General features: G+C 39.5%; 1 protein-coding gene across 2 annotated transcripts in view; it reads right to left on the bottom strand.

Annotated features, from left to right (window-relative positions):
- LOC310896496 (uncharacterized protein) overlaps positions 1-12,974 on the bottom strand; it is a 236,864-nt gene that overhangs the window by 47,012 nt on the left and 176,878 nt on the right. The gene's annotated exons all lie outside the window — the stretch shown is intronic.

Raw genomic sequence — 12,974 nt, 5'->3', positions numbered from 1 at the left:
TGGATTCAAAATGACAATGGCCCTATTCATTCAAATGTTTTCTGTAATATGTAGCAACCACAGTCTCACCTGTTTTTCAGAGGGAAAGGCAAAACATCAGTGGAAGCAAGACAGTTCAATTAATAATATCATCGTAAGTTGTGATGTGGCTCAGGTAACCTTATTCACCTGAGAAAGTATGAAGGATAAGAAAATATATAATCTCTCTGCAAAAGCATGAGGCAGAGTAGCTGAAGAACTGCTAACCCTATACATTGAACCTATGGGGATATATTTCCCCACTGCACAGAAAATAGGTATGGAAACTCATAACAATTTCCTTTTTTGTACATTTTTCAAAATATTATGTTAGTGGACTATGTCTCTGTTTCCCCTAATCCAGCTGTTCTAATCCTCCTTGCCTCCAAAGATGCACCCAGAATAGCTATGCAATCTCTGTGCTTGGGTATTTTCCCTATAAGCAGGGGGCTACCAGAGAGCAGGACTTCTGCCCAAAAGCCTCCGTGGAGCACCAAGATCTGTTTTACTTTATTTAGGCTGCTCCCCTCATCCCTCCTTAAGTTACAAAAGTTACTGAACTGTTCATAATATAGGACTGGATTTATTAATGCTAGATGTAACACAAGAGACCACCTCTTGCTGCAGCAGTAAAATTGCTACAGGTATTTATGTATCTCCAGCAGTAGCGACAGCTTAAGAAATTTCTGCTTTCCCCTGTGCCAGCTTCTTCTATCTGACACTGTGTTATCAGTATCTTGGTTGTGCTGATGCAACTACCTATGAATTCCAACTGTAAAATGTATATATAATTGTATCATAGTTTTGTGATGGATGTGACTGACCTAAGGCTTTTCTTGTAAGCAGAAAGCTGGAATGACTGATGTGTTGATAGGATATTTCAGGAAAAACAGCCACATGTTTCGGGAAGACACCATGGCCTGTTAAGATGAAGAGACCTGGGAAAGAGTTAATAATCTGCTTTAAATTATTTTACTCTTTTGAATGCTTCAGCACCTAACAACCAAAATGAGATCTGGACTCATTTCACAGGGCACTATACAGAAGCTTCCAGCATATTGCAAGATAAATAAATAAACAAAATAATCAAAGGAAAACAGAGCCACAGCAATGTGGAATGAGCTGCTCAAGGTCACACAACAGGTTAGCAGGAAGACTGGAAACTGAGCACTTGAGGCCTGCCAAACATGTTTTATCTGCAAACCATCCTCAAGCCATACTATTGTGTAAGCCTTTCAAATCAGGGCTTCATGCTCATCATCCCCAAAGTGATAGAGTGATAAGTCTTCTTTTAAAAACATGAAGTACTTGATCCTTGCACGGGGAACAGCAAGGCTCTTTAGAATGTGATATTCAATGCAAATAGGCTGCAGTTCTGAGGACGTGACAGGTAGACTCCTCACAGTAAGCAACAATAGGTCAGGACGCTGTGCAATGGTAGTTGGGGTTATTTCCTGTGCACACATGAAAAAACTAATAGAGATGTCATTCTTTTTGACATGATGTAGGATATGACAGACGCTGTTTGTCAGGTCTTGCTCAGGCTCGGTACAAGGAGGTACTTTGTTACTGGGTCTGCGATGCTCTAGTATTTCACTCTTCAATTTTTTAATTTCAGCCTTTTGTGGCTGTCTCAAATCCCTTTTGAAAAATGCATATGGAAAAGGAGTTGAAATTTGGTAGGCCAAAAAGAAAATCTACAGATATTTCAAAGCAGTGGATTATCATATTTTCCTGCATTGGTGTTCATTTTCAAGTAGCAGTGGCTGTAAATGCTACTGCCAGCTTCTCTGCAACCACCCCAGCAGCACTGACTCAGAGCCTGCTATCTGTTAAGCTCACATGCAGCTCTCCAGAAATTATGAACAGCTTCATAACTATGATTCCTCCCATCTCTAGTACAGAATCCTCATTAGTCTCATAAACTACATCTTCCAGGCAGAAGATAAGGCAACCTGTAGCAGCCACTGGTGCCCAAACTAATAGGAAAAGGACAATGTTTTCCTTACATTTCTGACATGACACACCACAAAGAAATGCCAGATCAGGGTCAAGTTACAGTAAGTGGCACTGTGCTTTTTGGTCTTCTGATGTGACGTAACCTCTTGCAAAGCAATGAAAGAATTGTAATGTAAAGAAAGGGTTTTGAAAGATCTGCTAGAAGGAAGCAATTGTTGAGCATGGGAAGAAACTAAGTGGCTGGTGTTACCCAAGCATTCAGTGCTGGCTCGGAGCAGTGCTTTTGGGGTTGTGCCGAAGACCAACCCACATGTCCCATGTAAGCACAGGAGGCCACCCAATACCACCAATGAGAGCAGCTGGATGGAGGGGACACTGTTTCTGAGCTGCGTAGGGGAACCTGCAGTACAGAGCCCATGGAGCCCATACTGTCCCCCATCCCTCTGACTGTGGGGATTTGATCTTGCTCCTCCTTTGGGTGACAACACAACCCTATTCAATGCTTTTTGTTTGCCAACAGATTACAACCAGCCACTTAGCTGAGGTCAGCCCAGGCATCCATCAAGCACAGACAAAAAAGGGGAAGAGCAAAATTGTGACTCTAATGGTACAGCATGAAAAGTAATGAATGAAATGGGGAACCTGCATCCTACACTTGTTTCTTTCCAACTTTTTTACATAGTTTTCTCATCTTTACTTTCAAAGCCAATTGCTTCAGCCCCTTTGGCTTGTGAACACTGTTACAGCTGTGTTGGCTAAGGAGGATTATGGGACAAGGAAAAGCATAAAGGAATAATAAAATAAAAATATATATTAAAAAAAAAGCAAATGAAAGCTAAAAGGAAGAGAGAAGTAGATATGGAAAAAAAGCAGGGAAAAAAAAGAGAGAGAAAAAAATAAAAAAGTTAAAGTAAGGAGAAAGATCACAGAAGAAGAAAGGACAGGACATATCATTCATAGTAAGGGCATAAAAAGTTGTAGGAATTTTACACTAACTTCATGTAAACTAGAGGGCTGAGGCAAGAACTGAACGCAAATCACACTGACAGAGCAAGCAAAAATTGTGCAGTTCTACGGGTGACTCTAGAGCCTCAAATCCTATCTTGCAACCCATGCAATATATTAGATATTTTTCTTCATTTTTGAAAGCACTCTATAAACTTCACCACTTACAAGAGACACTTTTTAAAGCAGGGCCAAGGATTGTAGCCCAGCCCCGCAGAATTGCACTTTAGGTAGAACTGGCAACACAGTACTGTGGAGGTGATGATGCCTATAGCAGCATTAGTAGGACTTGAGGTGTGAAGGCACAGGTTGAGAGACAAATGCTTAGAGAGTCATCAGAAAGCTAGCCTGGACACAAAAAGATGCAAAGTATAATTGCAGGTTCTCTCTGACTAGGTTTTTTAATACAGAGCTAGTCGAGAATAACATTTATGAAACACATTCCTTGTAAAACCAGGCACAAACCTACAGACAACAGTACTTAGCATGTACTAAAGTATGTTTTTCCCTCTGGGAGTTCAAAAAGGACACAATCCTAATAATCTTCATGCACACTGGGACAATGACAGTGATTACAATTGGAAGAATATACAAAAGACATGTTTCTTCTTCTGTTTTCACCTGCTATAATCCTTATAGAGGCAAATCTGTATTTGGAGCACTGTTGGGTAAGATTTTTTAAGAATTGCTTCATCTTTTGCAAACACTGTGGTCTTTCATAGAAAAAAAATACCATAGCTCCTTCTTATATTTTTAGATTTTGTTTGTTTTGCTCTTTGTACTCGAAAACAGAAGTGTTTATTTGCAACTGAACATTCAAGAGGCCATTAGAAACATATCATGTGATATCATACTGCAACTCTACAGTACTACAGATTAATTAATAGTAAACACTTCTGTTCTCCAACTAAAGTTGCCATTTCATAGATCCTTTCCATTATTTTTGTCATGTCTTTCAAATTCACTAATATGAAATGTTGCTTTACCATCATATTCACATGTTCATATTGTTTCTTTTGAATAAGTACAAAATCTCATTAAAATTACTATTTAAAATGAGAGTATAGTTGAAATCTAGCCAACAAAAAGCTATGTGTCATCACACACAGTGGTTTTAATGTTCAAGCTACTTCCCCAATGAGTTAATATGCCTGAGAAATTTGTTGAGTGACATTTCTTGAAGTTAGCCGACTATATTGGAATAAAGCTCTGCTGCACATTTTGTAATGTGATTCACAATGTTTTGGATATCATTAGGCACTAGAAAATTTGTGTTTTTGCAGTAGAACATTGAAGAATTTTTGTTGTTATCTGTTTCTCAGATCCAAATAATGACAATTGCACGTTATAACTGGTGACAGGACATATTATTCCACTGTGTTTTAGCAATAGCTTACAAATTGTAGACCAAGTAAAATATGGAACAGAAAGAAAGCATTGTCTCCTCTGAGCAATATAGCTTTTATTATGAGTTTGGATTTACCCATAAACCCAACTTTAATATCTTTTATGGCCTTCCTGTGTTTTTTTTTTTTTTTCTCAGACTAATTCACAGCAACTGTCTGAAAAGCTCTATCACTTTTCCTCTCCCATTTGTGTGGAGGAGCACCTTCTGAAGAAAGCATTGTGATTCATTTTGCTGAGAGGCCACAGGAGGCCAATTCCTGCTCCTCTTTAAGGCCAGGCCACACTCTGCCCACAGCCAAGTAGTGCTTGCCCTGAAGCGATTCCTGCCCAGCCTGCAGGAGCACAGATGCGCTGAGGAGGATGAGCTCCCTAAGGATGGTGCTCAGGGATGCACATAAGACCCAGTGGGTGCTGCAGCAGGCTGTAGGGAGATATGATGGCCAATAAGTGCTTCCCAGCTGCTCTCTGCTGTGCCCCTTCCCTGCCAGCCTCATCCGCACTAGGGATTTGGGGCTGATTTCTCTGATCGTCCTGCGCCCCACTCTCCAAACAGAGAGCTGCCTTCCCCCGAGTCAGCGCTGAGGGCCCATGGCCTAGCTGCCATCTTGTCCCCACTCATGAGGAGAGGGGCGACGCACAGCATGCCAGCGTTCCAGTACACCCTGCATCTCGACAAGGTGGTTCTTTCCCACCCACACAGCCAGATCAAACAGCCATTGGGAAACAATCTGGGACCCATATTCGTGCTCGGTACCACCGCCGGGGCAAAGTAACAGGGTGGGGGGGGCCGGCGCTGTTTCTAGCACATTCCAATTGACAACAGCTGGGATAACTCTGCTCTGAGCAGCTGCCTTCGCTGCAGCCCCCGCTGCATCGCCTTTCTGTGTGGAAAGCTTTGTTTTGGCTAGGGACGGGTTTGTTGAGCTTTCTTGCGCTGAAGTCTCACACAGAGACTTTCCCTTTGCCCGTGGCATGTGACCCTACCAACTTACGGGCTTGCATCCCCAATAAGAAAAACAACAACATTAAAAAAAAAAAAAGTAAAGGTTAATTAACCTCAGGTCTGTTCTCAGCAAAGCAAGGCTGCCATGGATAAGTAATAAAAATAGCTTCTCAATGGTCCTTGTGTCTGTCAGAGTCCCAGTCTGTGATCTTTCAGTCAAAACCATGAAAGAGGGAGGGGGAGGAGAGGCTGCTGGGCTACTGTCCTTTTCTTGTGCGGGTGTTCCCAAGGCTGCACTGCTCTGTCCTTCAAATCATCTCCACCAGTAAATCATTTAGCTCAATCTGTCACTCCCGACCATTGTGAGGAGACAAAAGCTACCCATTTAACCCCAACCATGGCTGATTCACGCTGCAGGGAAGGCAGGCTCACAAAAGAAGGCTAGCAGGGAAGGTGGCAGTTGGGTTGGGTTTCATGTAGTCTGGTGCTGGTTTTCCCTCTCGTTTTTCTTTTTTTTCTTTCTTTTTTTTTTTTCCTCCCCCTCTGTTATTTTAAATTAGCAGCACCTCTCGTACTGGGATTGTTTTTTGAAGCCCACATGTTTGTCAACAGAGCTGTTCTGCTTGAGTAATTTGACCCCAGCCTGGCTTCAAAGGTTTGAAAGGGCAAGAAACACACATAACCCATATCAGCATACATCTATTACCCCTTTCACCTGGACAGCTTTTTGGACCATTTTTGTTGCTTTAAAAGAAGTGGAAACAAAACATCCAATTAGTCACAGGGAAAACAGAGCTGTTCCAGTCAACCTGCTATTTGGGGAAATCCGCACTGCAATTATTGAGTTCCTTTCACCTAAAGGATCGCTCTAACTCATCAGTTAACACTCCGCCACCTTGAACCCTAACCTCTGCCCAAAGTTCCCACCTCAGATGGGCATCTCCCGCATTACAACAAGTTGCTGTCTCTGGCAAGAAATCACTCTGCCCTGATATTTCAAAATTAAAAGTTTGTCTTTTGCCATAGCAGTCAGCTGTTTAGTTTAAGACTTCTCTTCCATAATTGTCCTTGCCAAAGTTCAATCTTCCTGTAACACCTCTCACTCCCAGATAACCAAACCCCTGAAAAACTGAGCAGGCCATCAGAGAGCAACAAATTCTCATGGTGCCGACAGTAAAATGAAATGCATACAGAAACCAAGTGATACTGCAGATAGTTTTGTGATTTATTCCTTTCCTCCACCAAATTCCAGAACATCCTTAGTGAGCACAGAGTATGCCACAAAGCAAACAGTAATTTATGTATAAAATATACCTGCAAATAACCACAGTTTTGATTTCTAGTGATACTGTCATTAACCCACAGGAGAATTCTTCAGTAATTACCAACCAAGTGTAGTGCTATGTTTTAAGAACTGAGCACTGAAGCTAACAAAGACCCACAAACAGAACATACACTACATTTGTGCTTCTCCAGGAATATTCCTCATTTTTGTTATGCATGTGAGATCTAAGAAATGACTATGTAGTGTACATTTTTATAATCCTTTTAATGTTCCTTTTAACAGCAAGCAGTTCAGGATGTGGTTACTGCTTAGTGTGTTAGACATGCTTACTCTCCTTTTGGGTGTTTAAAATGTCTTAAGTCCTCTTTTCACTATGAATTGTGTGTTAAAATGTTGGTTTGGATATCAAATTCTAGCTCTTGTAACCCTGTCATTTGGAAGAGTATTTGTCTGCCTGGGTCGCTCTTATGATTCCTTTGTTTTGTTTTTTTGTGTTCCCTTGACAGGTCTATCCTACACCTTTCTATAGCTAGCAAAGTAAAGTGGAGTTGGAAAAACATGTTTTGCATTACTGAGTTCACAGTCTCACTGTAAGCTTTCTCACAGATTCATCTTCAATGAAGGGCGGAGGGGTGGGGGAGAAAACACGCTTTTCCCTGGGACTGCAGAGTATGTGAATTGCCTTCTCTTTCAACCTATGGGGCAGCCTTCACAGATTTCAGCACGAATGGAAGAAATATCTGATTTCCCATTCCATCTGGATTCAGTTTCTTTCTTCCTCTTTGTATAGTTTCTTAGAGACATTATGGAGCTCACTGGAGGGGCTGCTTACAGATGACTATGGCTTCACTGGGCATACTGCCAGAATTTCACTCCAGGAGGCTGCAACAGGAATCTTTAATTAACTTGAACCAAAACACTGAATGGCAAAGAACAAAAGAGTGGGGGTGGAGAAGTAGAGGAGGAAGGGAGGGAGCAGAAAATAATGTTTCTCATACTAGAATCTCCATTTTTGGTAATGGTACGACATGATCATAATGTCATCCCTTATACGTATTTACTAGAGACAAGGTATTAATTCTTAACTGCAGTCTTGATCGGTAAGTTTTGCCTTTTTTCTGCTAATGGAATGAATCTCTCTGATTGCCCCTTGTACAAATTAGTAATCGGTATTCTCTCAATTGGTATATTAACATATAGCTTGACTACATATAACCTTTACATTTTACAAGATTCTAAATACAAGATGACTGAATCTCCAGCATCTTGAACATTGCATAACTACACTGCAGTATCATGGCAGTGCACAGGAGTTCCAGACACTGAACAAGATCTTACTCTGCTCAGCACAGTACCAATAGGGTACGTCCCTGTCCCCTAAAGTTTTACATTCTAGACATAAGCAAGAATTAGATACAGACAAATGAATAACACAACTACTTACTGAAACAGCATTATTCATTGTTATGAAATGTTTTCAAAATAGAATGGGTAATGTTTCACACTCACTTTGCAGAAGTTTACAAAATGCAAAGCAGTAGAGAAGCAGGCCTGAAATACCTTTCTCTCCTGAGATCAAGGGAATGAGTGTAGTGATTTCTTTGCTGTCCATTTCCTGGTTAAATATGCATGCAGAATAATTACCCTAAGTGCAAAATTAATGGTGATTTCATGCATATTCATTCAAGTGACTTTGTGATCGAGGCTCTGGTAGTGTTCTAGTTAATGAGGCTCAGTTGCTCAAATATTTGTGAAAACAAACATAGCAAGGACTTGTACATGCTCAACATGAACCTATTTACACATTCAAAGGAATATTCAAGTGTGAATTATTTGCCAGTTGGTGGTTTGGAGTGTATTAGGTTTGCATCTTCTGGCTTAATGACATCCTGAAAGAATCCAGTTTATGCTGTGTCTGATATGAACCAACACACGGTAGCTGGAGACAAGCAAGAGATTTGCTTAAAAAAGCGGAGTCCTGAGCCACTCTGAAATGCTAATGCAGACATACCCAAAGTCCAAAGAAATCTTTCATCCTCAGGAGCATATATACCTTTTACTATTTCCTATTAATTTCCTGTTTTAAGCTGATGTTTGATATCGCTGTTTAAACGATTATGGCAAAGAAGTTATATTTCACTGCTCTGTAAAGTGATCACATATTTTCTCAGTATAGGGTGAGAACCTGACACAGAGACAAGCTCCACACTCTACTGAAAATGGACAGGTTTCCAGACAGATCCTATGTTGTGTCTTCCTCAAGTCACATTGGGAGCAGCTGCAAAAGAATTTAAGGATTTACTAATTGTATGTGACATCTTTGATAAGACCCTGCTCAGGTTTACAGAGGAGAGGGAACCTGGGTTAAAAGAAGCACTAAATGTGCGTTAGAGAGGTCTCTGGAATTTTTTTTTTTGCAGCTACCTTCATTGGAAGCCATTACACAAATCAGAGAGCAGATTTGGAGATATATGTCTAATATATATTTCCAAATTTATATAAATATATATTTGTAACCTCTTTTATGAGTCAGTTTGATTCATCTCACTTACTTAAAAGGAGTTAGGTATGAGCCATACAAGGAATGCATTAGAGAGATAATTCAGTTTATATTCCAGTATAATAATAAAATTACTATCCACAGTACAAACTTTTCCCTGAGTTAGTCTAATGTAACTACACAATAACTCTATGTAATTCAAAGGCATTCATTTAGATTTAGCATGAGAAGAATTTCTTTTCTTTTTTTTTTTCCTCTTCCTAAATACATGCATATGTGTCACTGTCTGTGCTTGTGTGAGTAGGTAGGCATTGATACGTAGCTGATTAGATGCACAGAAAGATAGATATCTGCTATGTTACTGAAACACACTCAATAAGTTTTTGAGCATGGTTATTGGAACCTGTGAAGAATGAACACGATACAATAGCTGTTCTCTGCCTAATCAGTGGTATGCTGGCCTATTCTGGATTACATATACTCTAGAATCTGTTTTAAACATTTGAAGATGTTACATATATCTACACTGAAGTCAGCACTAGTTGTTTCTGGCCCTAGTCTGGCAGACAGACTGATCTTAGCAACACAAACCATTCTCTCAGGCAATACACTCCAATTTAGAGGTTTCTCTGAAATCTCCTGTTGTTATTTTCTTCAAAAATATCAAACCAAGAAAATGGTTTCAAATTCAAAGAGACAGCAAAATAAACTTCTTGAAATCCCTAATCAGCATTCATTCCTCATTTAATTAAATCCACTGAGGACAGCAGAGAGAGAGCTGAGGCAAAGTTAATTCATGATACTTTCATATGACAAATAACCCTCTTTTGCATTGGCTTATTTTTAACTGTGACAAGTGCTCACAATTAGAAGTAAAATTACTGATGTGTAGATTCATGACCTTTCACTACAAAGGTGAATATGGGCTATCCTGTTTAATTTTTTTTGACATCAACTTTCTGTTGGAATTTAGAAATTCCCTGTCCTAGTGAAAATGAGTCCATTTTGAATGACAAATGGCTATTAGAAAATCTGAATACATGTAGTCTCAATAAGAATAAAGTTACCATCATTAGAAATGTAAAAGTCATACAATCCTTGGAGCCAGAAAAGGTCATTTTATGGGAAGGTTCATAGATGTTTTTCATTAGCTGACTTATCCAAACTCAGGGGTCTTTCATGGGAACTGGGGTTCCAGTACTGTTTTCCAGTTCTCTCCATGATTACAATTCCCATTAGTTTCCAGGCATTCCTAAATAAGGCCCAACTCTTCTCTGCATTAAGATTCTGCCTTACATCAGACTTCAGCAATTTTCACTTTTAAAAAATGAGGAGGATATCTGAGAATTCTCTTAGAGCAGTATTTAAATTAAATCTCCTTATTAATGATGTATGGATTTCTTTCATTGTTTAGGAGGCCTGTGAACAGTTGAAAGAAACAAGAAGGCTTTTAGTAATGGGCACTAACAGCACCATTGTGCTTGCATGGAAGCTCTTGGCCATTCAGTGTCACAGGGTCAGAAACAATCCGAGCTCCCACACCAAAGCAGCCTGTAGAAGGCCACACAGACTTCACAACGCTGATTCTTTAGAGCTTGGGTGGGTTTCTGGGAGTGATGTGTTAAGTTCAACATTGGGAGGTAGAGGGGAAATTAAATTTTATTAAAGTTTACACTCATTCAAATTTCCCAAGTCCATTTTTGATTTTTTTTTCTGAATTATATTGGAAATCTGATGGGAGCAGGCTAAAGTGTGAATTAGAAATGTTATGAGATGGCCTTCTTTGCTAGTGCTTTTTCTTCTGGTTGTCTGGCACATCTCTCTGTCAAGCACTGGTCATAGGGTTACTTCTTGCAAATAACAGTGATAGAAATCATGGAGGTAAACAAAGTGAGGGGAGGAAGGAGAGGAAACAGGACTAGGGAAGGCATTTATTTGACTTCATTAACCTTATGAACCTTGGCATTTAATTGCTAAAATAATATTTGAATCCCGTTTTATCTGGTCCTCTTTTCCTTTTCCTAGCTTGTGCAATGCAAGACCTAAAGTAGTTGCAAATGCCAGTCAGAGAAAACTCATGTACTTCAGAGAAAGTCTGACTGTATATTTATACATAATTATAAAATAATCAGTAAATTCTACACTTTGCTGCATATTATGAGGCACGGGTTACAGTTATTACACATAATACGGGTCCATGATATATATGTTTCTAAAAGTTCTAAAAGCATGAAGTTTTTGTGCTGTTATAAAGCACACAATTTATAGTGGTTTGTTCTATCAATGAAAAGAATCTGATATTCTGAAAGTCCCAAATGTTGCCAAAATACTGATATATTTTCTTTTTTCTTTTCAAGGAAGTATGCTATCCTATTCTCACTACTGTCAGGGAAATGTAATAGGACAGGAGAAAGAAAAAGCTTTTCAGGCACATAATACACTTCAAAGTTCCTATTCAAAATGCATGTAGAGCACAGTGCTTTTCCCCTGAAGTTTACCTTCTCCTCATTCATGAAGAAGTTTTACTTTTTTGCTGGCTTCACAACTCTGGCAAGACTTTATTTTCAGCCTTTACTGTTACCCTATTACAACTTCTACCAACTAAGTTTGAGAGAGATTTATTTTTTTTTCCTGAGGATTCGGAGGTTTAAACCAATTTTGTTTCAGTTTCACATCAGCACCATGCAGGAGGCATTCAAAAACAGAGGGAGTGAAGTCAGTAACTGAGGACTTTTATTTCTGAGTAGTGTTTTAAAGTAAAGAACATTTACCTTGTGTTTTAAGTGAAACTAGTAATGGTAAACCACAACAGATCTGTCTGTGTAACATACAGTTGTGTTCCTAGATTAGAAGCAAACTTTCTTTGTGAGGGGGCTAACAATACTGCAGGGGGCCATCTTGCTTCACTGAACTGGAACATCCAGTCTTTTGAGAGCACTCACACATTAGGTTGTAAGATTACTCTCACTATAGCAACCCTCTCCAATACAGTTCTTTTTTTTTTTCTTTTTCTTTTTTCATTTAAAAGAATGAGTTTATAGCTTAGCTTTCCACTACCTATTATCTTTCCAGACACCTTCTATCTTTCCTATTTCTAACCTCCCCCGCCACTGTCCCAGCCAGTTTCAGTTCAGTTTTAGTGTTCAGCTTCTGCACTTAAGATTGTATACAGAGGTAGGATTGTTTTGGTTTGTTTTCTGTAGAACTGAGCAATGACAAGAAAGTGGAGTTCTCCTACAATATCAGTAAAATGTTAAATCAGAACATCCAGGGCTCCCCTTGATCACTGTGATACACAGTTTCTCTGAAAACTGGGCTTTGTCTTTATTACCCTCTAGTGAATTGATGGGGCAGTTCTGAATGAAAAGTAGATGCTCTGCGAAATGTTTTGAATCTCATATACCTGGTGAAATTGCTGTGCTATTGAAGGTGTCAGAGCAAAATTAATCAGCTAGTTTGTTATCGGAGCTCATATTATATTTCTATCAGAGGAGGTAAAATCTAAAAATCAGTGAACAGCTCTCTCCACAAGTAAGAACACCTTAACCAGTAGCATGCCTGAAGCCTAGGGAGGAAAAAAAACAGATCTTCAAAGTCTTTGAAAAGCCAAAGAAAGTTACTTGAGTCTGAGTAGAGACAGGGATACTTCAAGGCTCATGGATCCAGTATTTTTATCCGAATATAGCTGCCTGCTGGGTAGGAAGAGGCACATGATCAGTGACCTTTCATGAGGTTTTATTTGCTATTTGTTGGTGACCGAATCCATAGGTGGAATGATGGGTACCTGTCCTGGATATACCTGTTGATGAATATTGCTGAATCTGCAGTCTGTAGTGATTTTCAAAGGCAGGAAACAG

Source organism: Anser anser (assembly GCF_964211835.1).
Source record: "Anser anser genome assembly, chromosome: 3".
Taxonomy (NCBI): domain Eukaryota; kingdom Metazoa; phylum Chordata; class Aves; order Anseriformes; family Anatidae; genus Anser; species Anser anser.
The sequence above is the reverse complement of the archived record's forward strand: the minus strand, read 5'-3'. Positions and strand labels throughout refer to the sequence as shown.